Source organism: Carassius carassius, chromosome 15 (genome assembly GCF_963082965.1).
Source record: "Carassius carassius chromosome 15, fCarCar2.1, whole genome shotgun sequence".
NCBI classification, from domain to species: domain Eukaryota; kingdom Metazoa; phylum Chordata; class Actinopteri; order Cypriniformes; family Cyprinidae; genus Carassius; species Carassius carassius.
In genome coordinates, this window is record NC_081769.1 from 6,030,353 (window position 1) to 6,058,213 (window position 27,861).

The 27,861-nt window shown below is 36.2% G+C and overlaps 1 pseudogene; it reads left to right on the forward strand.

Annotated features, from left to right (window-relative positions):
* The window catches only part of LOC132159006 (activating signal cointegrator 1 complex subunit 3-like), a 47,169-nt pseudogene extending 20,127 nt beyond the window's left edge, over positions 1-27,042 (forward strand).
* The last annotated feature ends 819 nt before the right edge of the window (positions 27,043-27,861 follow it).

Sequence of the window (27,861 nt, forward strand, 5' to 3'; positions counted from 1 at the left end):
GTAATCATGTACTCTTCATTTCAAGTGTTCTAAATGATACATTTGTGTGACCTAAATTTGATCATTTGTGCTACAGTATATTTGAACATTCACAAGCTTGAACAAGAATGGAAGAAATTGTGACGCTCAGTATGGCGGATATTGATGGAAGTCCCGCCTTAAAGGGAAAGAAGACGATGTTGAAGAATGTGTGTAACAGTTTTTGGACACCATTGACTTCCATCGTATGGAAAATAAATGCTATAGAAGTCAGTGGAGTTACACATTCTTCAAAATATATTTTGTGTGTGTGTGTTCAACAGAAGAAATAAATTCATAGAGGTTGAGTATGAATGATTTGAGATGATGAATCATTATCAAATGATTTATGATGTCGCATTTCCACCATAGTATTAACATCAAAAAATAGCATAAAACATTGTAACAGTCCTTTATATTTAGAATTTAGAATTTTTTTATTTACACATTTAAGGCCTTGCCATGCCATTAAATTCCAGAAAACTATTTAAAGCTGATGTGTGAGTTTTTATAATACAGTAATTACAATGGCTGAGGGAGTGACATCAAATTTAATATAATCCAGCTCTTGATATTGTTTTCTTCTTTTTGAAAGTCATTATAATGCATTTTAACTTTTGCTGTTGGATCAAATGAAAACGTGTTTGTTCTAGTTTCCATTAATCACTTGAAAAGTTTACCCAACTATGATGGTTTCCATTTCTAAAAACCTCCTAAATGTTAAAAGGATCCATACTCATACACTTAAGTTCTGAATTTGATTACTGTCCATTTTCCATCATTGTCCAGTTTTATTGCTGATTTGAAATATGCTATTGGACAACAGTTTTGGAGATTTTGGTCCTTCCCATTGGAGTACAGTAGATGGGAGCCCCAGGCATGTAACAGTGATATGGCCTCCAAGTGAACTGACTTGCCTTAAAGCAACTCCAGATAAATTAAAAATTATTCTAAGTAAAAATGTTACTTTGTTTTATCCTACTGTATTGACTTTGTTAACATTGTTGTTTTATTCAGATCTTCCATTCATTTTGATCTGCTTAATTCATATTTGGATTTAGATCTCAACCTTACACTGTGTTTTTCCACTGTCCTGCATCCATCCGCACACATTCTCCTGCCAAACCGCTCCTCATATTTGTGTCATCGTGCCGGCAGCCACGACTCACGGCTCTGGACCTCATTGCGTTTCTTGCTACAGAAGACGACCCCAAACAGTGGCTTCACCAGGATGAGAGAGAGGTCAGAAGTCATCCTCAACAGTGCTGATATGTAATCAATGTAACCATGTACTGTTGTTACTTCCACTCTCTTCTGTCTTATATTCCCTTTTCCTCAATTCCCCATTCTGAAGAAGCTGAGTATCTCTTCATCTGTGAATACAGTACGGCTCAGCGCAGATTCTGGTGCAAAAGCCTGTGTCATCTCTCATTAAATTCCTCTTTCCGTTCCACTGCATGCCTTCAGATCATTTCAAGATGTGAACAAACAGCTTTTTTCTGCTTGCCATCACAGATGTGTGCTAATATTTTCAAAGCTCTCGATTAGAGAGCCAGTCAGAAAAAGAGGAATGGTTTTCTCATCCCAATCACAAAGTAATCACATAAAGATTGCAGCCTTATGGAGGTGATAATTTCTTTAATAGTTTATGCATGATACGCATTCAAACTGTACAGAGAGCGGAAATACATTATTAATACACACATTCATGTCAACAAACTGCCTTTTAATGTTGAAGTGCACAAGTCACCAATTAGTGAACCACAGTTCAGGAGATTGGTTCCATTCGGACTGCAAAATGTGCATAATATCATAAATATAAATATAGCCGTTTTTGTGTTTTCCCTACAGAGAAATCTGAAAAGGTGCATTTCACAATGTATTTCCTTGTGAATCATCTTACGAAACAGTGAATCAGTTCATTGAATCTAGTGTTTGTTGGTTCTTGTGCACAGCAGAGAACAGCACTAATAAGCAATGTGCAATCTGTACATTTGTAAAAACAAAATTTATATGTAAATATATATGCAAATAAACAATTTACAAAATTGCACATTGCTTATCAGTGCTGTTCAATTCCAAAACTTTTGGAAATGATTCTGATTTGATTTTCAATTTAATTTACGTTTTCAAATCCTTATTTCTAAAAACAATAATTGTGTGGCGTCACTAGGCCCTAGGTCACTAGGCGTCACTTCTGCCCAGCCCCCCTAAAAAAATATTTGATCAATACATTTTTGATCGCTTCAGTCCCCTTTAAAAAACTCATTTGAAACGGCGGCAAGGTGCGTCAAGTTTCGGCTCCTCCCCTTATCTGAGTCTGCTTGGAGTTAGCGCATTTTTCAATCTTTAGTGGCGCCGAGCAGAGCGAACATCAGAGAGCACAAGGTGTGTGTCGTGAGTGCATTTATTGATAGATTGCTATGATATTACATCTGCATCGGTGCAGTTCTTTGTCATAAATGCATTGTAGTTTACATAATGTAATGTTACTGGAGCATTGGGAGCAACACGGGACGGTTCGGTTTCTCATCCAATGCCAATACGTTTGAACGCTGCGTTCACCTTCAGCCCTTGTGTGATAGTTGTTTTTTATTCCTACAAAAATGAAGCGGTTAACACCCATGAAAACATACTTTAGAAAAAAAATCATGATTTATTTTATTTATTTACTTTTTAAACTTTAAAACATATTATTTTGTATTTTGGCATTACATTATGCTGCCATGCACAGAAATGATTAAAGACACACATCATTATCTGAAAGCACTAGATGGCCCAGAGAGAGAACATCATTATTATTTTGGAGTTTTTTTGTTTTGTATTAATAAATATAGTTTTGTATTAAGTAATAATGAATCAGGAGGAGTGTACATACATATATTAGAGTAAGAATAAAAGGGATTCGTGATTTTCTTTTAAGTACTTGATTTATAGAAGTGGCAAATTGATAATTCATGTTGTTATTTTTAATAAATAGAAATAAATATAGAACAGATTAATCATATTGCCAATAGACAGTTACATTAATACACGTTTAGCTTAAATGATTTGAAATTAAATAGATTTTCACGGGGTGACTTGGTGAATAACCAACCGTATTGTTGATTACAAAGGCTAAAAAGCTTAAAAAAATTAATAATTTATATTTCATTGTTAATGGACTTAGTTACCTAGCTTTCCTGGTAGCTTTGTCTGAGAAAATGATTCATAAATCAACCTATCAGTTGACCCTATGTTTACCTTCTTCACTGACAGACAAAAATAAAAAGCCTATATCAGTCAAAGCTCAGCTTTACGAGGGAAAAGACAGAGCAAGATAAAAACCAAGAGAAAAAGAGTGTGATGCTGATGAGGTGAGAAAAAAAACAGCTGCCTGCACATGGTTTTAAAGCTATTGTCATCCAATTTTTTGGCCTTCAAAACACCTTAAAATGCACATATGTAGATCAGAGAAATCAAAAATTTCTCGGGGGAGCATGACCCCGAACCCCCATAAATACCTTACATTTGGTACCTCAATGATTATAAAACTGTGCCATATGCATGTTACTGGATGAATGAATGAAACTAGTTAATAATGAGCATTAGAGCATAAACTTATTTTTTTTTTTTTACATCATACCCTCATTGCCCCCCATAAAATGAAAATCCTAGAATCGCCCCTGCTGGAATATATATAATTTTGAATCAAAACCCTGTTTTTTTTTTTTTTCGCTGTGCTGAAGTTAAACTCTCTGCTAGAGAGTCCTTGGAGTGGTCCTTGGACTTTCATTTCCCAATTCCTCAGAATTAAAGAATAGGTTAATGTAGAATTAATTCTATAGTGTATTTTGTATGTAACAGTATATGACAACTCCCTCAGTATGATTCTTAAAGGGATAGTTCACCCAAAGATTGCAATTTGTATTTGGTTTGACTGTTTGAATTGTGTTGAGCAGCAGGCTTTTATGAGGCAGATACTGATGTTAGTGATCTGTTTTTCTATTACACAGACTGTGTGTAAAGGCATGCAGCCCCATAAAGCATGTTAATGCCTGTCTTTTATGAGCCTAGCCTGTTAAAGACCCAGTTAAAGACATTACACATGTAACATGCAGAGAATAGGGAAGGATGCCTCTTAATACTTTTATATCTGTGTAGGACAAAAAAAAAGAAGTCTGGTTTAAAAGAGCTCACCCAACTAAGATTCTGTCATAATTTAGGCTATTTGCTTTCATTATTATTATTCATTACTTTTTACTAGTCCCAAACACGTAGTTTGATGTCATTTATTTGTTTATTTATTTATTTATTAATTAATTTATGAATTTTATACTTTTATTTAGGAATGATACATTAAGTTCATCACAAGCGACAGTAAAGCCTGTCATTTCCGTCATTAATATTCCAAAATAACAGTTGTGCTTTCTATTCATTGAAGAATTTTGAAAAAAGGGATTATGGTTTTTTAACACAAGTAATAAGCGTTTCAACATTCTTAAGCACCAAATAGGCATTTTAGAATTATTTCAGAAAAGTCATATGATGCTGGAGACTGGAGTAAAACCTGTTCTACAGCACAGGAATACATTGCATTTTAAAATATATTCAAATAGAAAAATGCTATTTTAATAATAATTTAATTTTACAGTTTTACTGTTTTTACTTTATTTTTGACCTAATAAATAGTGGCGTCTTTCAAGAACTGTTGTTACTGATTTGCATCTTTTCACACAAAGATATTTTTAAGAAAATGTGTCTTAAGATGAAGGAATATATATTTACACTATTTTCATAGTGCTTTTTAAAGATTTCTTTCTTTACTTTATTCTTTTTTTTTGATACTGATATTTTGTGGAAAAGAGCATAATTAAGATTCTTCAAAATTTCTCTTTCTTTGTTCCATTGAAGGGGAAAAATAACCAAGATGAGAGACAGTGTTTAAATTTTTTAGATGAGCTGTTCCTCGGCTGTAGGTTCACGCGCTTGAGCTGCATGTGCTGATAGCTGCAGCTCCAGTGATATACGGGGCGTCCCGCTGATTCACTGCACTGAAGCGTGTAACGGCCTGAAACCCTGCTGTTTGAGTGACAGCCGGCTACCGTTAGCCGTCCATCTCACATCTAACAGCACTTCCCTCCATTTGTTTCCACTGCCGCCCGTCCTAACATTTCCAACTGTTTCTATTTTCTCTTTTCTTTTTTCATGAAAGTGCATTATATGTGTTTTGTTAGATGAACGATATCATCAGCACTATAAGAGAGTCAGACCTGAAGCTGACCCTGGCGTTTGGGATCAGGATGCATCACGAGCGAGACCTGAAGACGGTGGAGGAGCTCTTTGTCAACTGTAAGATCCAGGTGAGACCCGCTGTTAGGTGACGTGTGATTCACCAGCAGGTCAACCTTTTCCACGCTGATTCTCAAAGCGCTTTGGGATAAATTGAATATATGAACTAGGTTTGGGTAAATGGCTGTCAACTGAGAGATTATAAAAGAATACTCATGGAGAAGCTCCGTTGCCATTTTTGAGTGATGAGAGATAAATTGATTTATTCAAATCAAATCCAAACGAAACGTTCTCCTTAATGCAGCTTGCTGCTCTCCTGGGCTTATGTCTTCTGTGGCCTGGCTGTAAAACATAAATGTTTATGTTGATATAATGCAAATGTGATATTTCATACATCAATATGATAGCAGTGCAAAACCATTTAGCATGTGAAGCAGATCTGAAGTTCAGTTAGCACAGGCACTGCTCAGCAAGACTTAAAAATACAGTGAAATTTTATTACAATTTAAAATAACAAATTCAAATGTTGTATTTGAATACATTTTGAAATGCTTATAAAAACAAAAAGCAGTTTCAGCATCATTACTCAGTCTTCAGTGTCACATGATCCTTCAGAAATCATTCTAATATGCTGATTTGCTGTTCAAGAAACATAAAACAGCATTTTGTATTATGGCAAAAAGAGTCCCATTCGAATTAAAATTCAGTTTGATCAAATTAAAGGCAATAGAAAGTATCGTAAGTGGTCTTAATTATCAAAAGTCTTAATTATTTAAGAGGTCCTAAAATTGGGTTCAGAAACAGAAATCATGATCATGATTAATCTTCAAAAGGCTAGTGACATATCATGCTGGAAGACAAAACATCGATCCCAGACATCGATCTTTTGTTGCAGATTGCCTGAGGTTGTCTTTCAAAATCTTCTTGTAGTCTCCCATTTTCATGATTTCTTTGACCCTGGCGAGATTCCCAGTTTCAAACACACTGAAACATCCCCACAGCATTACACTCCCCCCGCCAGGTTTCACTCTGGAGACGCTGTTCTTTGGGTTGAGCACCTGGGTTGAGTCTTACTCCAAACCCCAGACAACATCTCTAAGACCAAAGAGCTCTACTTCTGTCTCATCTGACCAAAGGACACATAGTCTGCTCCAGGTCGTCCTACAAACTTCATTCTAGCTTAAAAGTGTCTTTTCTTTAGAAGAGGAGTTTTTCTTGGTCAGCAACCTCACAGTCCATTCCTGTCCGGGCCTCTAGTGTCCGTCTTCGTTTAGATATCAATCCCAGACTTGACTAAATCATTCACTAGTGGCAGTTCTTGGCAGTTGTTTTGAAAGATACTAATCCTCATCTTACATCATGAGAAAAACTGTAAAACAGCTATAACCCTACGAACAAAATATGGTGAAGTTACATTGAAATGACCCCCTACATATTCCTTTGACTTCTCTCTAAGATATTAATTGCAACTAGCACACTAGCATGGGGTGTGAACTTCCCTGCTCACCTGGAGATCATGAAGGGCACAGAATACTATGACAGAAAGACTCACCGGAACTTGGATTACCCTATAACAGGTAACATCTGTTTTTACGTTGTGTGTGTGTGTGTGTTTTCACTGACTGTCCGGTGTCATTGATCTCTATCATTTCCATTCCAGATGTTCTTCAGATGATGGGTTGAGCAGGACGACCGCAGTTAGATGATCAGGGCAAGCCTGTTATCCTTGTGCAGGACATCAAGAAGGACTTCCCTGTGTAGTCTAGGTGTGTATAAAGCAGTAAATCTCTCCATTTTATGTTAGTACAGATAATGACAGAAGTGGTGTCTTTCCTGTGTATCTGCAGTCTTCTGAAGCCCCTTTCACACTGCCATTCGGGCAAATACACGGGTAAAGTGTTCCGGCAATTGTTCCCGGGTCGCTAGATTTTGCACTTTCACACTCCCAGTGATTACCCGGGATATGTGTGTGCTTTCACACACAACCCGTAAATATCCCGTAACGACACGTGACATCAGGCCGTGATGTGTAATGTACAAGTCGAAAACGTTAGGCACGTTATACTTTCACTGAAGCAAGCAAACGATCTCGGTGTCAGCGCGGAAAGTGAGGAACTAACTGATCTCTGCTTCATTACAGTTTGCACATATTTTTTTGTCACGAACGTTGATCTTCCTTCAAAACAGCCGGTAAAAGAGTCGCGCTTCATCACTTCGACACGGGATTAGATCTGGCTTTTGTTCACACAGCGCTCGTCCTGGGTCGAACCTGGCAATGTTACTAGGTCCCCGACCCGGGTTCAATGCCGGAATCAATCCCGGGACGTGGTTGCTTTCACACAGAAGGCGACCCAGCAATGTTCTGGCAATATGCCGGGTCCGACGTGCAGCGTGAAAGGGACTTGAGTGTGTTCTCCGACTGCTAGATTGCAGAAATCACAGCAGGCACAGTCACCTCAAAACAAGACGCCATGGATTACATCACCTGGATGTACTTCTTCCTCAGGCTGGTCATGAACCCCAGGTACTGCACATAAGCATAGTTTTGAGTCTCATCAGTGACGTCGTATGGCTAGGATCCTTAGTAGTGGTCCGCTGATATGTAGAAAGCAGGATGGCCAGTGTGATGCTGAGATCAGAGAAAGGCCACGTCTCATGTGGCACATATGGTGTTTATGAAGATATTTTATGCTGACTGCTGTCAGCCAATAATCAAGCTGACTTGGTCGATTATCAGAAGTTTGAGTATTAATTTAAAAAAGTCTAAAAAAGTATTGGCTACCAATCACAATCGGCCAATAATCACTTTGGGATGATTGATCGGCCATCTCTATTAAGGCTGATCTAATAAAACTGATCTAAAGCTGATGAAGCTGATGAAAAAATGTCTAAACATCTTGGATCATGGATCATCACTTATTTATTTTTTTGTATTTTTGTGCTTTTTGTTCTGTTGCTGTCATTCTGTTGCACTGCAGAGCTTCTATCGCGAAAACAAATTCCTCGTATGTGTAGACATACCTGGCAATAAAGCCCATTCTGATTCTACCGTCTCTGTCTCTGTCCGGCACAGGTGAAATAATTATAATGCTTTAGATCAGGTACAATTCATATTTCTTCATTAAATAACTGATAAAGTCATTAGAAAAAGTTTCTGTGAGATATAATTTTACAAACAGTGTGAATGAATCACTGCGCGCTCTCTCTTTCTCTTTCAAAATGCAAATGGCTTCAAATCACATTGCGTCTGCACCAGTGTGCAGTGCATCATCAGTGAGCTGCATGCTGCACAGTCGACACAGGAATTTTTACTTGCACTATCGAGGCAGTGTTGCATCATCACTAAAGTTTAAAAATTGCATTTTTTCTTTTTAATTCTTGCCAGTGTTTAAAGCATTCAATGCTCGTGCGTTTTCCTGAAGACAGTGCGCTCATGCGCACTCACAGCGCACACACATAATAACGGCAGGTTCACATTACTCCGTTTGTAGTGCGTGTGTGTGGTGTGTATTGTTATGTGCTCATGTTAATGGATTATAGTGTTCTCACTGCACACACGGTTGTGGTCTGGCAGTGTGTTTAGGAGCAGTGCGTCTGCAGCAGTGCAGAGATAGTTTCAGCACCAAGTCTATCTTTTGCTGCGCTGCATGCGCTGAATTAAAGAAACAGCGCATTGTTTGCAATAAATATGAACATGCATTGACACAAATATTCAGTAATAGCACCATAAATGCATATAAATCAAGTCTACTGTGTTTAAAGGAATACAGCACTTTTATACAAAGAAGGCAATCATTTTAAAGTTCTTAAAATTCCTAATTAAAGTTTGTTATGAATAATTGATCAAAGATTGTATTACTGGACTGTGTAAAAAAAAGAATCACAATGTTGAAAAAGCATTTTAAGTAACAATGTTTGGATTTAAAATCAAAATAATGGATAAATTTGTTTGTGGTAAACATAGATAGTTCACAGAGCAGACTCCGGTGTGAAAGCACAGTGTGTGCTGCTTCTGTACCACACATGGACTACATACACACCTCATCTCACACACAGCTCACACAATCAGGCTTGCGCTGTGTAAGCTATTGTGCAACAATTGCACGATTGTAAAAAAACAAAAATACAGTGCATGATCAAACATTTCTGAAAAAATGGCCCCCTCCACCCCTTAAATCCTCTCAAAAGGGTCACCTAAGAGAGGAAGTCATTTTCAAAAATGAAATTCAGGTCCTGAAAAAATGTCTAAAGATCTTGGATCATGGATCATCACTATAAATAATTCTACATGATAAAAGAAGGCTTTTAAAAGATCTGTATCAGTGATCGGATCGGCAGATACTGCTTTCTTTTTTTTCTTCTTCTTTTTTTTTTCAGTGATCATCCTCAAAAATCCTGATCGGAGCACCCCTAATATATATGTATGTGCACCTGGGTGGATGACGGCCAATATGAAGATATACAAAAAGAAAAAGAAAATATGATAAATATTTTCCCTTTCTTTAGGGAAAAGCATTACCACATGCACATAATGTATGTGTTTTGATATGGAGTATATTGCTCTTCAGATAAACAAATAGAAAATAGTCTGGCTCAACAACTTAAATAAACAAACAACATGAATTCAAGCTAAATTCGAATTACGACTTGTTTTATTAATTGGCCTAGTGGGAAATCCGAGCTGTTGGGTGAAGCCGCAGTGAGATTGCAGCAGAACAACATCTTCAACCGCTTTCACGGGGCTCATTACTTTCTGTGTTTCCATGGCAACATCATCGCTGGCCACTGTGGCCACAGTCCAGCCCGACAGTTTACACCTCCGTCACAAAACAAGGGCTAAAAGATCACACACACACCAGCCTCGCAGGGTCATATAGGGCAGCGCAGACATCTGCGATGAATAGGAGAAGATGATTCCAGAACATTCCACTGACATTTGCACGCCTGTCAGACCACATTAAACATAAAGACCTGTCTGTGCCCTCTCCCTTGCTGCAAACACCCACAGCCCAGAAACACTCGCTGGTTCCTCAACGACTCTAATGACTGAGGTAATCAAGCTCTTTATATGGGCCGGATATTACACGTCTTCATTTATAGTTTTTCCCCTGAAGTCCACTTATAATCTTAACTCAACAGACATAACTTTTTTAATGTCTATTTTTACACCCTTCTTCCTGACCTTATAATTAAACTAACTCTCATGCTACCGTACCTTTAAGATTATGTAAATTATATATTACCACCAGCCCTACTGCTAAATACTGAACAGGTGTTCACATTGGAGTTTAGTTTCAACACTTGATCTGTTTTTTGATTCCTGTTCAGAGTTTTTGCTCGCCTTATACAAGCCTTAACTTCACTTTTCCACAATTTAAGATCTTAAAATGTCTTAAATCAAGAAAAGAAAGGCTTTCCATTATAAATATCTAAAGATCCTTAAATCAAGATACATTTAGTTGAGATGCAAGATAAAGAAAGAAACTCTTGTTTTCTGAGAAATGTAAAGATTTAGTGAGTTTATGCTGAGCACAAGAACAGATATCTGTCAAAGTGGTACGAAAAGTAAATATATTTGGTTAAACTGATTTTTAAAGTGTCCTTGTTATGGTGTAATTATACATTTAAGTACTGAGGAATATTAAATGACTACATGTACTCTATGCTTAGGGTTATGCATAATTTATTGCTATTATAATAGTAAGTATATGTTACCTGTAATAAGGAAACCTTCAAATAAATTGTTACCGTATATTTTTTCTGATTGTATTTTCAAACTTTGAAGTGTTCCATTTATAACTCATAATTTTTTAGGTCCAATTATCACTATTAACTACAACTTTTGCCTCAAACCTAATTACTGCATATTAATAGTTAGTATGGTAGTTGTTAAATCTAGATATTGATTAAGGGATGTAGAATATGGTCATGTTTAATACGTTCCTGTAAAAATGTGTGCTTTTTAGACATTTACGCCTAGAGAACATACAGATGAATTGTGTTCTCTTGCATTTGTTTCTTAAATGGTCTTTTCTTGGCTGTAAAAGGGTCTTTAAAGAGTCTTCATTTCAGAGGTGTTTAAGGAAAACATGCAAAAGCCCTGCTATTAGAATAGTGTGTAGTTGGGTAATGATAACTCATGGGTTTTGTTCTTTTCTTAATGTAACCACAACATGTTTCCAGTAAGGTTGTGTGTTAATAACAGGCAACACTGGCTCCATTTGGCACATCTCCATCAATCTCTGTGGCTCTGTGGCACAGTATCCTTGACATCAGCCGTGATTGACTGGAGCCGAGGGGCTCCACAAGCGGACAGGATCCCCAGAGATCTCATAAAGACCTCACATCAGACTCTCTGAGACAGGAGCTAAATGATGCTAACACTAATGGCAGCGATTTAATCAGCCGTAGGTGTTCACTACGACACACACAGGCTGAAAGAAACACATCACTGTGGTGTCGAATGATGCTATTTATAATGCCTTAATATCATTTAGTACTGACATTCACAATTAAAGAGGTTTCGTGAAGAGATCTTGTAAAATTAAAGAGTAAAATTTACTAAGAAGTGTGTAAGTGTGTTTACGTTCTCTGCCCATTGTGTCCTTTGACAGTTTAAACTCTATTTGTGACCCTTGACTGCTCATTAGGGTATTTTTTTTTCAATTTGAGATTTATGCACCGAGAGCTGCATAAATCGTTTTCTTTTGTTGTTGTTGTTTTCTGAGGGTGCAAAAATCTAAATATTGAGACAATCGCCTTTAACGATCTCCAAATGAAGTCCTTAGCAATGCATATTACTAATCAAAAATGAGTTCTGATATATTTGCGTTAGAAAATGTTCAAAATTTCAACATGGAATGTGACCTTTACGTGATATCCTAAGGATTTGTGGCGTAAAAGAAAAATCTAATTTTGACGTATAAGACTCCAGGGTCACATTTGTATCTTAAAGGAGCATTGCGTAGGTTCTGAAATTTCTAACCGTTACTGACACCAGTGGCCGTTAGAGGAACTGCAGCCAGTCTCATGCTCGTTCTCAGTGCGCACGCTCTTTTTTTTTTTTTTTACTTACGAGGAGTGTCCGTGTGTGTCTGAATTGTGCTGGAGGCTGGTTGCTTCTTTCCATCCGCAGAGTCCATTTGAAAACACTACTGCCGCTGCTTACTATAATGGCTGGTGTGCCGTACGGTTGTAAGCCCAAGTAGACGAGAACGCGCATGACGTCACATTTTGTGAATTTTCGCGCCAATTCAGGCCCGACTCCTCCACACACAATTGAGCCTACAGGCTGATAGAGGCAACCGTGGTGGACAGTCGAGGTGTCATTCTTTTTTTTACATCATGGTTGGCTCATACATGTACAAATGAAAACTCTATCTTAAAGATTTTTTTTAAGTAAAAACCTCCACATAGCTCCTTTAAAGTGAGTACCATGGTTTCTGTCCCAGTAAGCTGTTGCACACCTTACAAAGTTACAAATTTTGCACGTTTTCTAAGTATATATTTATTATTGAACAAATCTGAAATTAGCATTAATGTCTAAACTTGAAAAACTTAAAAAAAATGCTTAACTGTAACAACATCTGTTTTGTTTTTTTTGTTAATATGCATTACCGTAGAGGCTTGCATTCCCGCACCCAACCAGATTTTTTGCACCACGGGATTACATATCCCTAACAATCTAACAATATCCCGTTCCTGACGTCCGTTTAGAACAGCATATCTGCCTTTTATTCTTATTGACCACTGGTACAGCACACACTCGTGCTGCACGCATGCTTTCAGCGTCAAGTGTTTTATTTGCGAGGTCTGTTCATAACGTTGATCAGAGCAGGCTGTACCGGTGTTAAATATACGGCCCTCAGACAGAACAGCAGGTTGTCAATGAGTGTCAGAGAAAAATAAGGATGGAGCAAAGTGTGGATGCACTGTCCTTGATGGACATAAAACTCAGTTTTGCTTAACCTCCAATTTTAAATGACAGATGTTGTTTTTATTTTATTTTTCTCTCTGCGACACTTTTTCCTATTGTGTTATAAATGTTAAACGATTTGCATCCGGACAAGACAAATAGGCCTACAAATTTCCCTGACACTTTTTTTGCCTTCTGTGTTACAAATCTTGTGTTTCAGGATAATTCATATAAATTCAAGACTCATTACATGACGTAAAATAACAAACTATTTTGTGCAGACTTATGTGTTAGCCAATCTTTCTTTCTTTCAGTAACAGAAATTTAAATGTGAGATTCTGGAAACAAGATCTAAATTTAGCTGTAAGATTGTTTTAAAAGAGAGGAATATATTTACTCAGCACACATTAAAGAACCTGTATGTTTTCTGAAGGATAGTGTGTCACTGAAAACTGGAGGAATGATGCTGAAAAAACTTTATCATCACCGCAATAAATTCATATGTATGTCTAATCAAATTAATGCAGGCTTCATTCAAAAACATAAAATAAATCTTACTAGATTTTTGAATGGTGAATTCACTATAATGTGTTTAATAACAAATAGAAATATGATTTGAATCAATATATTATCAATATTATTCTTTAATCAGTGTTAAATTATGGCAACCAATGGTTTTCTTTAACCGAGTCATGATGTTTGTTTGTTTTAATGTTTACCTTCACCACTTTAACTACAAACTTAAAACAGTCGGGCTGTGGTCTGATAATTAATGTAATTTTCAAGACTGTTTTACCGATACTTACTTTTCACTTTCATTTCATCAGCAATATGCATATTGTCTGTTTGTATTTTAACCAAAAGCCATATTTTGCAAATTGGATTGGATTTTTACATGTTTAAATCTATGGTGTGTAGCACCTACAGCTCTGCATATCATTCTGAAGAATCCATTCTACATACAGATGTGTTAAAGGCATATTATATATAATTTATATTTATTTATTTATTACATAGAGATATGAACCTGCAATTGTGAGTTATAAAGTCAGAATTGCGAGATATAAACTTAGCCCGTTAATCGATAAAAGCCTGTTTCCGCCACTGAATGAAAAATAAAACAAGGTAATTGCAACTTTTTTCTCGGAATTGCAGAGTTCTGAGAAAAAAAGTCAGAAATGCGAGATATGAACTTGCAATTGTGCGAAAAAAAAAGAAAGTCAGAATTGCGACTTTATTCTCAGGCAGAATTACCGCAATTACCTTGTTTTATTTTTATTTCAGTGGCAGAAACGCCATACATATCATGATTAGCGTGTTTGATTGTAAGGATTAGAGAGAGGGTGTAGGGTTTGCTAGTTTAAGGGTGTAAACTATAGCCCTGTGGTTTGTTTTCTAGCTATCTCTTAAGACCAGCTTTTGAACTGTGAAATAATGTGAAGCTATGACAAATTCAGAAAGCGTCTGTAGACATGTGGCCTTTAGTCAAAGACATGTCCTTCTCACACACACACACACACATCAGGTCTCCTGATCTTCATGACACTTCTCTCCACCTGTTAACTGCTTGGAGATGCTCACATCGAGCCAAAAGCTGCTCTGCAAAGGATCCTTCCTTACACGAGGCATCAAAGAATAGCTTTGTGAGTGTGTATGCATGGACATCTGATCATTATTTACATGAACCTCTTTATTTACATGTCCCCATGATGTGTTTTTGTGAATTATTAACACACAGAGATCATGTACCATATCCAGTGCTCGTGTGCTGAAAAAAAAGAGCAGTTTCTACAGAATACATCAGTCTTTTTTTTTCTTCTTGCTCATACAGCAGGAGAAATGTTTGAGTAAATGAAGTGCATAGTTGTGTGGGGATCTCACGTGGTTGCTCTTAGAGCTTTGCCGAGCATGGAAGTGATTTTTGCTCTCCAGCAAATCTGGAAATGATTTTGCATCACAGCGATGCTTTTCTGGAGGTGTTGTGTTGTTGTATGTACACCCAACTGTATAAATGTATAGCATAATATATCAAGCAAATTGTTCGTTTTTTCCCTGAATTACACCTAATTAGCAAAGATGAGAAATTATAGCTTTTTTTTTGTTTGTTTCAGAAGCTGTGTAAATAAACTCTTTTTTTTCTGGAAGACCGCCAAGGAATTTCATCTTTGACCTGCCGCTGTCCAGCTGTATTTTGACCTCTGGTGTGTTAATCAGTGACCGTCTTGTTTTGTTCAGGACGAGCACACCATCGAGCCGCTGAGGTACGGTCGGATCTCATCCTACTATTACCTGAAACACCAGACCATCCATGTGAAGCCAGAGCTGCCCGTCCAAGAGCTGCTGGCCATCCTGTCGGTGAGCAAACATTCATTCTGAAAGGATCCACTCTTTCCTCTCATCTTCTGACCATTGATGCGTTCAGGGACGGTGCACTTTAAACACCAATGCATCACCACCTTCACTGGCCAACATCCTGACACTGTTAATGATTATTCCACGAGTAGAGTTTGGTTACAGCTCAGCACACACACATAATTGCACCCCTAGGGTTGGTGTGAAAATTAGCAGCTCTTTACGTTCGCCTCATTAGAGTGCCGCCCCTCTTGGCCCCGCTCTCACTGATCACGGCCATAATTGAGACATAAAGGCTTTTCACACTTCACTGACGTCCTCACGACATGACATCTGTCTCATAGAGGCACTGAAGACCTGATGGAAACTCTCCGAGAATATTGTTAAAACATGTTCTTGAACACTTCTTATGTGAGAACAGAGACAGAGCAACTCGAATATATAAAAGTAATGGGGATGTGCTTAAAATATGAATTCCACAAATCTTACTTGAGTTACCAAATTAGGTGAGATCTGAAATCCTGTAAGCCGTTCTGTCAATTTATTTAATATTTTATTCAATTTATTTCTTTTTTTGGTTTTGGATGTTTATTTAACGATTATTGATATTTATATAAGTTTAAATATGACACCAAATATTGATAACAGGGTTGAAATCAATTAAATAAATGAAGCAATTTATATAATTTTTATATGTCGAATGAGCAGCATTTTTGTCCAAAGTTTAGGCTTTGTTATTTATTTTCAAATAAATGAAATTTTTTTTTTTGCCTGTTTTATTATTTTAAGCAACTTTTATTGTATACACTGAAGTAAAGTTTTCCACTCAGATCTGTTGTTGATGTTTGGGTATTATTTAACATGATTAAATCATTTATTTAATTAGTTATAAGATTATATATATATTTTTTTTTTTCAAACAGAAATTTAAATAATACATCAATCAGTATTTAATGGACAGAAAAGAAATACAAATAAAATTGGCACAAATTGAAAGATGTTCTGTTAAAGTTTTTTGTTTTGCTTAAAATGTTTCTTCATAAAAGCCCATTGCAACTTCCAATTATTTATATATATATATATATATATATATATATACAAATAAAAAAATAAATATATATATATATACATGTACTATTTCTTGAAGATATCATCTTACAAACACAGATAAAAAGTAAGTCCTATTATCGGTTAATTTAGTATAGGATTAGTTGCACTTTTGTTATAATTGCACAAGCAGCAATAAACATTTTACACAAAATCATTCCTGAGATTTAACTATAACCTTTCTGAAAGAATGAAAAAGAAAAGAAGCCATCAGAGACTGTGACCGCCGTGTGACCTGGGCAAACAAACTAGTCCAGAACATCTCCGATTTCCTGATGTTAAAGACATCGCCACAAATGCTTCATCTTCTGAACTGGTCAAAATACAGAAGGACTGAGAGATGAGAGAAGGTTTTGAGTCATGCCTGTGAATTTTAATGCCGGCGTGTTTGTGTGTCAGTAATAGGAAAAGAGCACACGTTAATGTGGTAATGATGCCTGAGGCAGCAGGGATAAATCACTGATCCTCACAGTTATATGTTTCCCGCTTGATTATCCACTTACCACTCAGTCATTACAGCTCGCTGTCTACCGCTCACACTGGTTGCTTAACAAAAGCATGACATGAGGTGGGCAGGACCCTCTATTTTCACTCTAACCAGTCTTTCAATAGCAACAAATGACCCCTCCGTGTGACGCCTCCCCCATCAGCCCCTCATTCACTCTTATTGTCCTCTAATTACCGTGGAAGGGTTCATAATGAGACACCAAGTCAAGGCCGGCCCTCACAGCTACACGAGCTCCCCCCGTCCCAACACAATGGTCTTGACCTTCTCAGTTGTATCCAGCAATTAAAATCATACATCAAAGCTATGAAGTGTTAAACTGATATTCAGTTCATTGTAGGTTATTATATATATATATATATATATATATATATATTTTTTTTTATGTAAATGTAATTTGTCTGTTTCCGGTAGCTCTTAACAAATGCTTTAAATAAAATGCATAAATCAAATAACCTTGCAATTTAAGAATTACAGAATAAATGTTCTCTAAAATACTTTTTTTTTAATAAAAATAAAATAAAAATGAATTGAATTGAATTGAAATGAATTTAGTTTATGGCACTCAAGAAGTGACATTATTTGGACCTTTTCTATAGCATAGCAGGGATAAAAAAAATATATTAAATCATTACAAATTGTAATTATTATTTTTTTATTATTAAAAATATTTTGGACAAAATTCTAGAGTTGACTGCATTCATCAAGCTCAAACATTCCACTCTGTTATTAAATTATTGCAAGACATTTTCATACATTAGAAAAAAAAAAGTACTAAGTTAATCATTAGTCATTAATAAATCAATATTTTTTATATGTTAGAAAAAAACATAACTAGTTTAAACTATTTAACTTTTATATAAAATGTTGTCGTTCTTGCTTCTTATTATTATTGTTGTATTGATGTTTAGCAGTGTACATGACAAGACGCAAGACACATTTCAGAAAGAAAGTACTCTTATCATATAAATAAATACAATATAACAGTAAATGTAATTTAGTAGACTTTTTCTGATTAGTTTTTTTTCTAAGGTTGACCTCTCTTTTGATTGATTTCATGTATTTATTTTTAAGCCAGGTTTTGTAGGGCAGCCTGGAAAGTCACAGAAAGAGCAAACAGGCTTCTTAGCTCAAGGGACTGTAATGTTTCTCTCTCTGTAAAAGTCACCCAGTTGTAAAGAGTCAAACCTCTCCATTTACATTTATCACTTTCCTTGTTTTCTATTCTGTACAATGCAGACAGATGTTTTACTAGTTACGTTTAGCAGTCATTGCTTCCTGATTTTCATTGAAATAACCTCTCCGTTTGGAGATGTTTTTTTTTTAATAACATGCAGTGCAAGATTGTGCGCATTATGACCATTATTTATTGTAGTCTAGGACATTTACAACAGGAAGTCGTGAAAATGTCAAAATATCGTAACAGTTTAAATCTGTGATAGCATTTTTCAGTCTTTAACAGAATATAGTAGATTATTTGTGTATATTTATATAGTGCAACATTAGAATAAACCTCAAATTTATTGTTTGAATACTGAAATAGATTTTTAGCAATAATGTATCTTAATTTTTAAATTGTGTTCTTGTTAATGAACTACACTACCCATAATGCTAAAGAGAAAGCTACCAATCAAAGGCAATGCATGGAAATGAGATTCACAGCAAGCAGTGTCGGCTTGAGATTGGCCAGAGTTAACAATAGCGAACTACCTGGCTTTAATTCATGTGGGATGTTTTTGTGCTTTGTGTTAATATGCATAAGTATAAAGTTTATTTGTTTATTTATTTATTTTTTATCTGAATTAATCTATAACGTTGTTTGGTTTGGTTCAAGGCTTAAGACCTATTCATGCCGAGAACAGGAACTATATTAATAACTATATTAGTGTCCATACCAATGGAGCGTAATGTTCTGTTTGTTCTTAGCATGCTTTAAAATCAAATGAGCTTCGGTTGTCAATGTTTGATCGTTTGTTTCCTGATAATAATTGCCGCGAAAGTGTTTCCAATTTATTTCCATGATTTGAGGTAAATTATCCCTTGTTGCTTTCATTTTGTTTATAGTCACACACCATGATATTCAAAATCGAAAATTGGAAATTAAACCCTTTTATTGTTATATTAAACCATTATACAAAGCACATTAGGGGAAGTCGTGGCCTAATGGTTAAAGAGTCGGACTCCCAATCGAAAGGTTGTGAGTTCGAGTCCCGGTCCGGCAGGAATTGTGGGTGGGGCGAGTGCATGTACTTGTTTTTGTGTATGTGTGTGCAAAAGCTAACAACCTGTGAGACAGCATCCTAATGGTGCTTTGCAGTGGTGTGTTATTCTGACCTGTGGAAACAGACTCACAGTGCAACACTGAGGAAAAAGTGGCTCAAGTGTGGATATGATCTATGGATATTCTGCTGTCAGGTCGTTTGGAACGTCATAAAACACCTGCCTCAAGGGCAGTCATAAAAAAGCCTGCACTGCCTGAGCTGGCCAAGCAGCCTGCTGTTGATTGTTCATGCCTGATGGCACACCTTCCGATCTGTTTGCAATTGGCTATGCCTGGGACCGCACTCTTGATTTTCTTCGGCCGGAGAATGGACAGATTGTCCACACTGGCGATCCAGCTCTGGCAATGGCTCATGTGTCTGGGAGTGATTGGCTATGCTTCTACTTGATGTGGTTACTTTTCTGGGTTCCCGCTGTGGCAGTGTTGCTGGCAGCCCCATGCATTCAGAGCAGTCAGTCTCTCACACAGCTGAGCTCATCCTCAGTGATGTCAGAGAATTAACCCTTCCCATGATGCCCAGCCAGGATGATTACATTTGAATATTTATTAGTGCTCTCTCTGCTCTTGCCATGAATTTCAGCATATCACAGTGTGAGTTATTACAGGAAGTTACACCACCATTCAAAAGGCTTTTTTGTCTCTTATGTAAGGCATTTATTTAATAAATTATTAAATATTATTGGGTCATTCCGTGTCAAATCAACCAAATGTCAGAAATTTCCCCAGCTCAAAATTTTGATTTTGCTAATGTTTTTTTTTTTTTGTCTGTTTGTTTTTTTCTGAATTCAAATAAGCATGTATAGTCATGATAGCCCAAATATTTAATGTCATGGAGTAATATATATTGATTGGTCTACTATTTGGTAGAAGGGGGTCAAAATGGCAATTTTCGCCTGAGATTCAGAGCCAAATTACAGGGCGATAAAAATTGCTGGGATTCCATCACCCTGCGTTTATGCGCATCTTGAAGTATCACATCAGAAACGAGTAATGGAAATGCTGAATTTCAAATAAAAATGCCTTAAATGGCAAAAATGTGTTTACGCTCGCTTGAGGTGGTTTTTTATTTGTGTGAAAAAGGGTTAATGTGAATAATGGGAGTAAATTCCTCCAAGTGCATCAAAAAAGTAATGTGACTTTTTTCCACAGCATCTAAAATGTTGTTATGGTCATTCGAAAATGCCGAGCAAAGTCTGGAGCATCCACCTCCTAAAGCAATTATGCAACTATCTCCACAATTATCACTTAGGTATTCTTTTTCAAAAGTTTGTGTGCCTATAACCTAAGAAGTTTTAAAGATATTTCTATGATTTTAGAATTTAGTTCTTAATGAACTTTTATTTCGGAATCTCCATTTTCAAGGCCTTACATTCTTCAGTCCCAGAGATATTGGGATGTCAGTGAGGTTCAGATTGTTTGAAAATACCCATTTTGGATGGTCACTTTATATGCAGCCGATACTTATTTTATTTCAACTAGAATATGTGAAGAATAAGTAATGTTGAAACTAGAAATCCGTTTTGTTTCTCTCTATCAAAACAATATGCATAGACATACCTGCAATATTAGCAAAATCAAAAATTTTAGTTGACACGGACACCGAATGACCCTATTACAATCACAGATAAGTGTTTTGTTTTTGAATATATTTTGAAATGTAATTTATTCCTGTGATGGCACAGCTGAATTTTCAGCATCATTACTCCATTCTTAAGTGTTCTTCAGTCTTCAACCTTAAAAATTTTAATTACCATTATTTTTTTAGTTTATTTATTTTTTTATTGAAAACTTCAAAAGACAGGCATACTTCTAAAATAGAAATGCATCCACATTGAATAAAGGTATTATTATTATCATTAAACTCTTACTCCAAAGAATGATAGTGTACATTGCATAAACATCTTTTATCTGCAAACTTTAAATCCAGAATCAAATTTCAGAATCAGAATTCAAAGTGCCGTTTCATATTGTATCATCTTTTAAAGTTATAAATATTTCAGACGCAAACAGAGATCGTTAAAGCATCATTAAAGGAGCTGTGAATATTTTGAAGCAAAATAATTGATAATAGTTTCAGAAAAACTACTTACATGTCTTGTTGAAGCTCTGCACCAATAGACTGGTTACGGTCATAACTAAACATCTGGCCTTCAAAGAAGCGGATCTGCAGATTTCTCACAGTATCTTCTACGAGGGTTTTTTTTTTTTTGACTGTTAGTCATTTATTGACTACAAATGAAACAGTAATTATGAATATCAATAATTAAGATGACCTTAAATTACCTTATCAACACTGTCTTAAATAATAAATGAAAAGAATCAGGCAGATAAATGCACTAGTCTGGATGACTAGTCGCCCGTCCTTGTTTATTTTCAGTCCTCTGTTAATTATTAAGCTAGCTTTATTTTCGCTATCTGAATAAACATTATTTTGTCTGCCTCTCTCTGTCCTTCCAGAAAGGTTTGTCTTATCATCCTATTGCTCTCCTCAATTTACTCAAGCAGCTACTGTGAAATGTTAATCACAACTTTAATTTGTACTGCATTAGCATTTTGATTAACTTGCAGGGCTTTCCGGCACTCTTCATGTGCTTTTTACTCATAGTTACAGAGGAAATGATGTTTTGATTAATTAAGTTTGTTAGCGCAGCTGAGCTCAGCAAACTTTAACCTTAGAGGAGGAGAATGACAGAACCACAGAGAGGGTGCGGAAATACAGAAGACGGGTTGGCATTTAAATAAAGATATACCAATAGTATTTGCTGATCTTCCTAATGGTCTGATTTCATCCGGTGAGTGTTTATACTCAATACCGGCATTATATAGTTTATATAAAAGTATGAATATATGTACATGAAGATAATATCAAATGCCCTTTGTATAACATTTTTCAACGGTGTTCCTTGCCTGTGTCGGCACAGGGTCACGTCTCCAGGGTGTCCCAGAGGTGCTGACCACCTGAGGACAGCTGTGACCACAGCATCTGTGTGGTCTTCCATTGTTCTGCTCACAGATTTAATGTTTGCTGCTCAATCTTATCAAATGGAGAGACCTGCTGTATGTCTAACCTGAACCCTACTGGGGCCAGTAGAATGATTGGGCCCTCTCAGTTCAAAATGTTGCTGTAGTTTGGCACTGTATACCATTTTTGGCATAGGTCATAATTTACATATAGACGAAAACAGTTATTACTAAAACCATTACAATTATTCATGTGATATAAATTAACATGACTAACATATATTTTTTATAAATTATTTTTCTTATTTATTTTGATATATTTTAAAGTGTACCAGTTAATAATGAATTTTCGGAAATCCTTCAAATATGTTGTTTGGTGCTGCTTAGTATTTTTGTGGAAACCGTGATATATTTTCTTTAGTATGTTTTGATGAATAGAAAAAAATGCATTTATTTAAAAAAAAAATACATAATAATAATGAATTGTAACACTTGAGGTGTCTTTAATGTCATTTATATATATATATATATATATATATATATATATATGTCCCTGGTAGAAAAGTATCAACGACAACATAATATTTAAATAATAATAATTTTAAGTAAATAAAATTAAAAGTAAGAAATTGTATACATTTTTTCAAGGTATGACCCCAAACATACACATACACATACATTTTATGAGTTAAATTTATATCACATGAATAATTGTAATTGTTTTAGTAATAATATGTAATTAATTTTTATTTTTCACATTCTTGTCAGTCCGTTTGTGTATATGTAAATTATGAGCAATGCAAAAAATGGCAGGATGCCATTCTGCGGCACCATTTTAAACTGAAAAGCCCCGATCATTCTACTGGCTCCAGTCAGGGTCTAGATATGTGACCCTGGACCATAAAACCAGTCAAAAGTGTCTTTTTTTTTATTGATTTGAAAATTTGAAATCCGAGGGTGCAAAAATAAAAAATATAAACTTAAAGCTGTCCAAATGAAGTCTTTAGAAATTAATATCACTAATCAAAAACTAAGTTGTTATATACTTACAGTAAGAAATTTACAAAATATCATGGTACATGATGCCTACATAATATCCTAATGATCTTTGGCATAAAAGAAAAATTGATCATTTTTTATGTATTGTTGGCTATTGCCTGCTGGTCAAATATAGGGTTTATATATAGAATCACATGTTAAATAATTATAGAAGAATTGGTAGTTTGAGGTTGTGGCAGGCAATGTTTGTCCTTATTTTGTATCATACAGGTGACCTCATGCTTTCTCTTGTCCTCCGCCCATGTGTTTTCCGCTCACCCGAGCCTGAAGCATCCTAACACGTTGTCACAGAGAGAGGCAAGTGTTCACTTCCTGTCGGCGGTGTAAAAGGGGTGCAGAGCATCTCACCTGTGGCTCGCTGATTATGACAGTGGAACATGTCTTAGCGGCTAATCCCGCCGCATCTCTTATCTAACTCCGCAAACACCATCAGCATCACTTATCAGCGGGGACGCCTCCCCCACCCCGCTCCAAACCGCTCCTCACACATGCACACACTAACATCACTGCCGCTGGATTTTCTATCGCCCATAAGACATTTCACTGCGCCCGTGTCCCGCGGCGAGTGTAATTCGGTGGAAACACAATAAAAATGATAAGAGAGGGATCAGGCCAGGCAGTGACAGCAGGAAACGGGAGCTCAGCCAGCCCTTGCAGGATTGAAGGCACTGTCACCATCTCTTTTCCTTGACAGGAGGAGGAGCGCCAAAGGTGCGAGGGGCGGAGGTGGCTATCAAGGCCCAATCGAGGGGCTTCCAGAGCTAATGGCTGCCTGCGACGGGAAAGAGGACAACTTCACGTCCATGATGAAGGACGTCCTGCAGCCCAATCCGATCTCTCAGGTGCGTCATCTTATCATCATCATCACTCGGTTTGCAAAGACGGCTGATGTATTGGCCCCTGCTGCATTTCTCGACACCGTCGATTGAAATATACTTTTTTGGAGACTGCAGTTGTGTGGATGAATCACCTCTTTACAACATAAACATTCAAATAATATCCAGTCCTCCACGCGTTGGGCAGCGGGCACGAGCGCGTGATTTGACGGAAGTGGCAGACAGTCACTGTGGTCTCAGGTAGCACCTAGATCTCCAATTACCTCCCAAATGAGAGGGTTTAGAGCTCCAATCTAAGTGCTAATTGCAGCGGTAATGCGAGCGTCCGAGCCCAGCGCCCGTCCCCATCAGTATTCCAGCGACCCCCCTTCCTCTCGGCCCTGCTAATTAAATAAGCACATGCGCCGCCGCGTCCTCGTCTCGTTCACTAAGGAAGCGTAATCCTTGCATAAATAGCTGTGGCGGGGTGATCTACACCGTTTTTTCCTTCCGTCTCTCATGTCTCTAATGCTAACAGAAGCACGGCAAGCAAACGGCACCTACTTATTTGTTATGTATGTTTTGACATATTTTTATGTTTTATTCTAGTACAGCTGTTAAATGGCTGTGTTTATGGCTTATTACATAGACAAAATATGCACAACCAATCAAACGTTTGGAGTAATTAAGAATTTGTATTTATGCTCACCAAGGCTGCATTACTTTATCTGTATTCAAAAATACAGTAAAAACTGTAATGTTAAGAAATACTGTTAAAATGCAAAATGAATATATTTTAACATGTAATTTATTCCTGAGATCCAAAGCTGATTTACATTACTATAGTCATTACTCCAGTTTTCAGTGTCAGCTGATCCTTCAGAAGTCATTCTGATATGTTGATTTGGTGCTCATTTGTATCTGTTATTATTAATGCTTAATTATTAATAATGGTTCTTATTATTATCAGTGGAGCTTCTTCTATTTTTGTGGCAACAATGACGCATTCAAATCAGGATTCTTTTCTGAATAGAAAGTTCAAAAGGCCTTTTTTGTTTTTTGGAAAAAGAAATCTCGTGTAACCTTATAAATGTCTGATCCATTTATTGAATTCATGTATCAATTTCTCCTTTAATTACTTATCTCAAAGTTTTGTAGAGTATCAAAAATATATTAAAGGAGCATTGCGTAGGTTCTGAAATTTCTAACCGTTACTGACACCAGTGGCCGTTAGAGGAACTGCAGCCAGTCTCATGCTCGTTCTCAGTGCGCATGCTCTGAGGAGTGTCCGTGGGTGTCTGAATTGTGCTGGAGGCTGGTCGCTTCTTTCCATCCGCAGAGTCCATTTGAAAACACTACTGCCGCTGCTTACTATAATGGCTGGTGTGCCGTACAGTTGTAAGCCCAAGTAGACGAGAACGCGCATGACGTCACATTGTGTGAATTTTCGCGCCAATTCAGGCCCGACTCCTCCACACACAATTGAGCCTGCAGGCTGATAGAGGTGACCGTGGTGGACAGTCGAGGTGTCATTCTTTTTTTACATCATGGTTGGCTCATACATGTACGAATGAAAACTCTATCTTAGGATTTTTTTTAAGTAAAAACCTCCACATAGCTCCTTTAAGTAGCAAACAGTTGTTAACATTGATAATAATAAGAAATGTCACCCTGGACCACAAAAGCAGTCATAACGGTCAATTTATTATTAATATATATATATATATATATATATATATATATATATATATATATATATATATATATATATATATATATATATATATATATATATATATATATTTTTTTTTTTTTTTTTTTTTTTTTTTTTTATTAAGATGAATAAATAAGCTTTCCATTGATGTATGGTTTGTTAGGATAAGACGACATTTGGCGGAGAGATACAACTATTTGATAATCTGGATTCTGAGGGTGCAAAAAAAAAATTAAATATTGAGAAAATCTTTTTAAAAAGTTCTTAGCAATGCATATTACTAATCAAAAATTACATTTTCCAGTAGGAAATTTACAAAATCTATTCTTGGAAAATGATCTTTATTTAATATCCTAATGATTTTAGACTTAAAAAAAAATAGATCATTTTGACCCATATTTTTGGATTATTGTTGGCTATTGCTACAAATATACCTGTGCTACTTAAAACTGCTTTTGAGCTCCAGGGTCACACATATACACAACCACAGCAGCGTGTTCGTGGTCTTCTACACGCCTGAGAGGAAGGGGAAGTGATGTTTTGTGTAGTATCTACAGTCTTAATGTGTGACTCCTCCTCTAGGTGTACTGATGAGCGACGGCTACCTCGGCCTGGATCCACCTGAACCTCATCCCAGCCAGCAACAGAGAGACTGAAGTGACCTCATGCTTCGTCAGAACTAAACCAAAGTTTCCCTCTTGGCTTGGATGTTAATTTGATGGGCAATTCTTCAATTCTTGTTGTGAGTTCTAGGAAAAACTTTTTATTTATTTATTTATTATTATTGGTTCAATTAAACATGATTAGAAGATCTGGCCCAAACAGTCTATTTCCCCACTGATTTCATATCTAAGGAAAGAGAGATCAGATTCAAGAGGAACCTTCTAGATCAGTCTCATCAGAAAGTCCTGCCTTATTACACTTCTATTACCCTTATTCACTATTTTAGGGCAAACATTATATTTGTTTATTTAAAATATAAAAACAAAGATTGTTTTTGCTTCTGAATTATTGAAATGTTCCGTATGAAAATAAACTTTGTTAAATAAATCAAATAAATAACACATGCAGCAGCCAAATTGTTTCCATTCATTCCTAAGTGTTATTGTTTTATTAGTATTAGTGGATGTTGAGGTTGGACTGAAGCAAACAATAATCTGCATCATAATAATGTGCAAAATTATCAATTATGTTCTAGAAAAAGACAGCATCTCTGCCAAACATTTATTTATTTATTTATTTATTTATTTATTTATTTATTTATTTATTTATTTATTTATTTATGTATTTATTTATTTATTTATTTATTTATTTATTTTTTTTTTTTTTATAGGCTTGCTTAAAACTTTTAAGTAGGCCGTTTTATTTTGCTGTCTCTAACACTATAATTAAAAATCCTAATTGTTTAATCGTTTTTAAGCGTTCATTTATTGCCAATGGTTTTGAGTCCCTACTGAGGACTTCATATATTGTAAAGTATTTTCGATTGTTCTCTTTTCCACTGACGCCGTTTAATCAGCAGCAAATTCAGGCTTTAGGAAAAGGTTAAAGCAGCATCAAGCGTTTCGTGTGCAGGGCACATCCTCTCTGATTTTCTCCTGCTGCAGGTGATTTCCTATTACAGACACAGACTGCTGCCCTCCTGAGATGCACACACACACACAAAAAGAGCTTTTGGCATTCTGATTTATTTTTGCATCAACATTTGCTGCATAAAAAAATAAAAGTTGGTTATATGATTTAATTGCTTATCATAGTAACACAATAAATCTGTCATCATATTGATATAACAAAAAAATATAGAAAATAAGAAATATTAAGAAAACGATCGCCGTTGACAAAATTGCTGGCTCTTGATAAGAA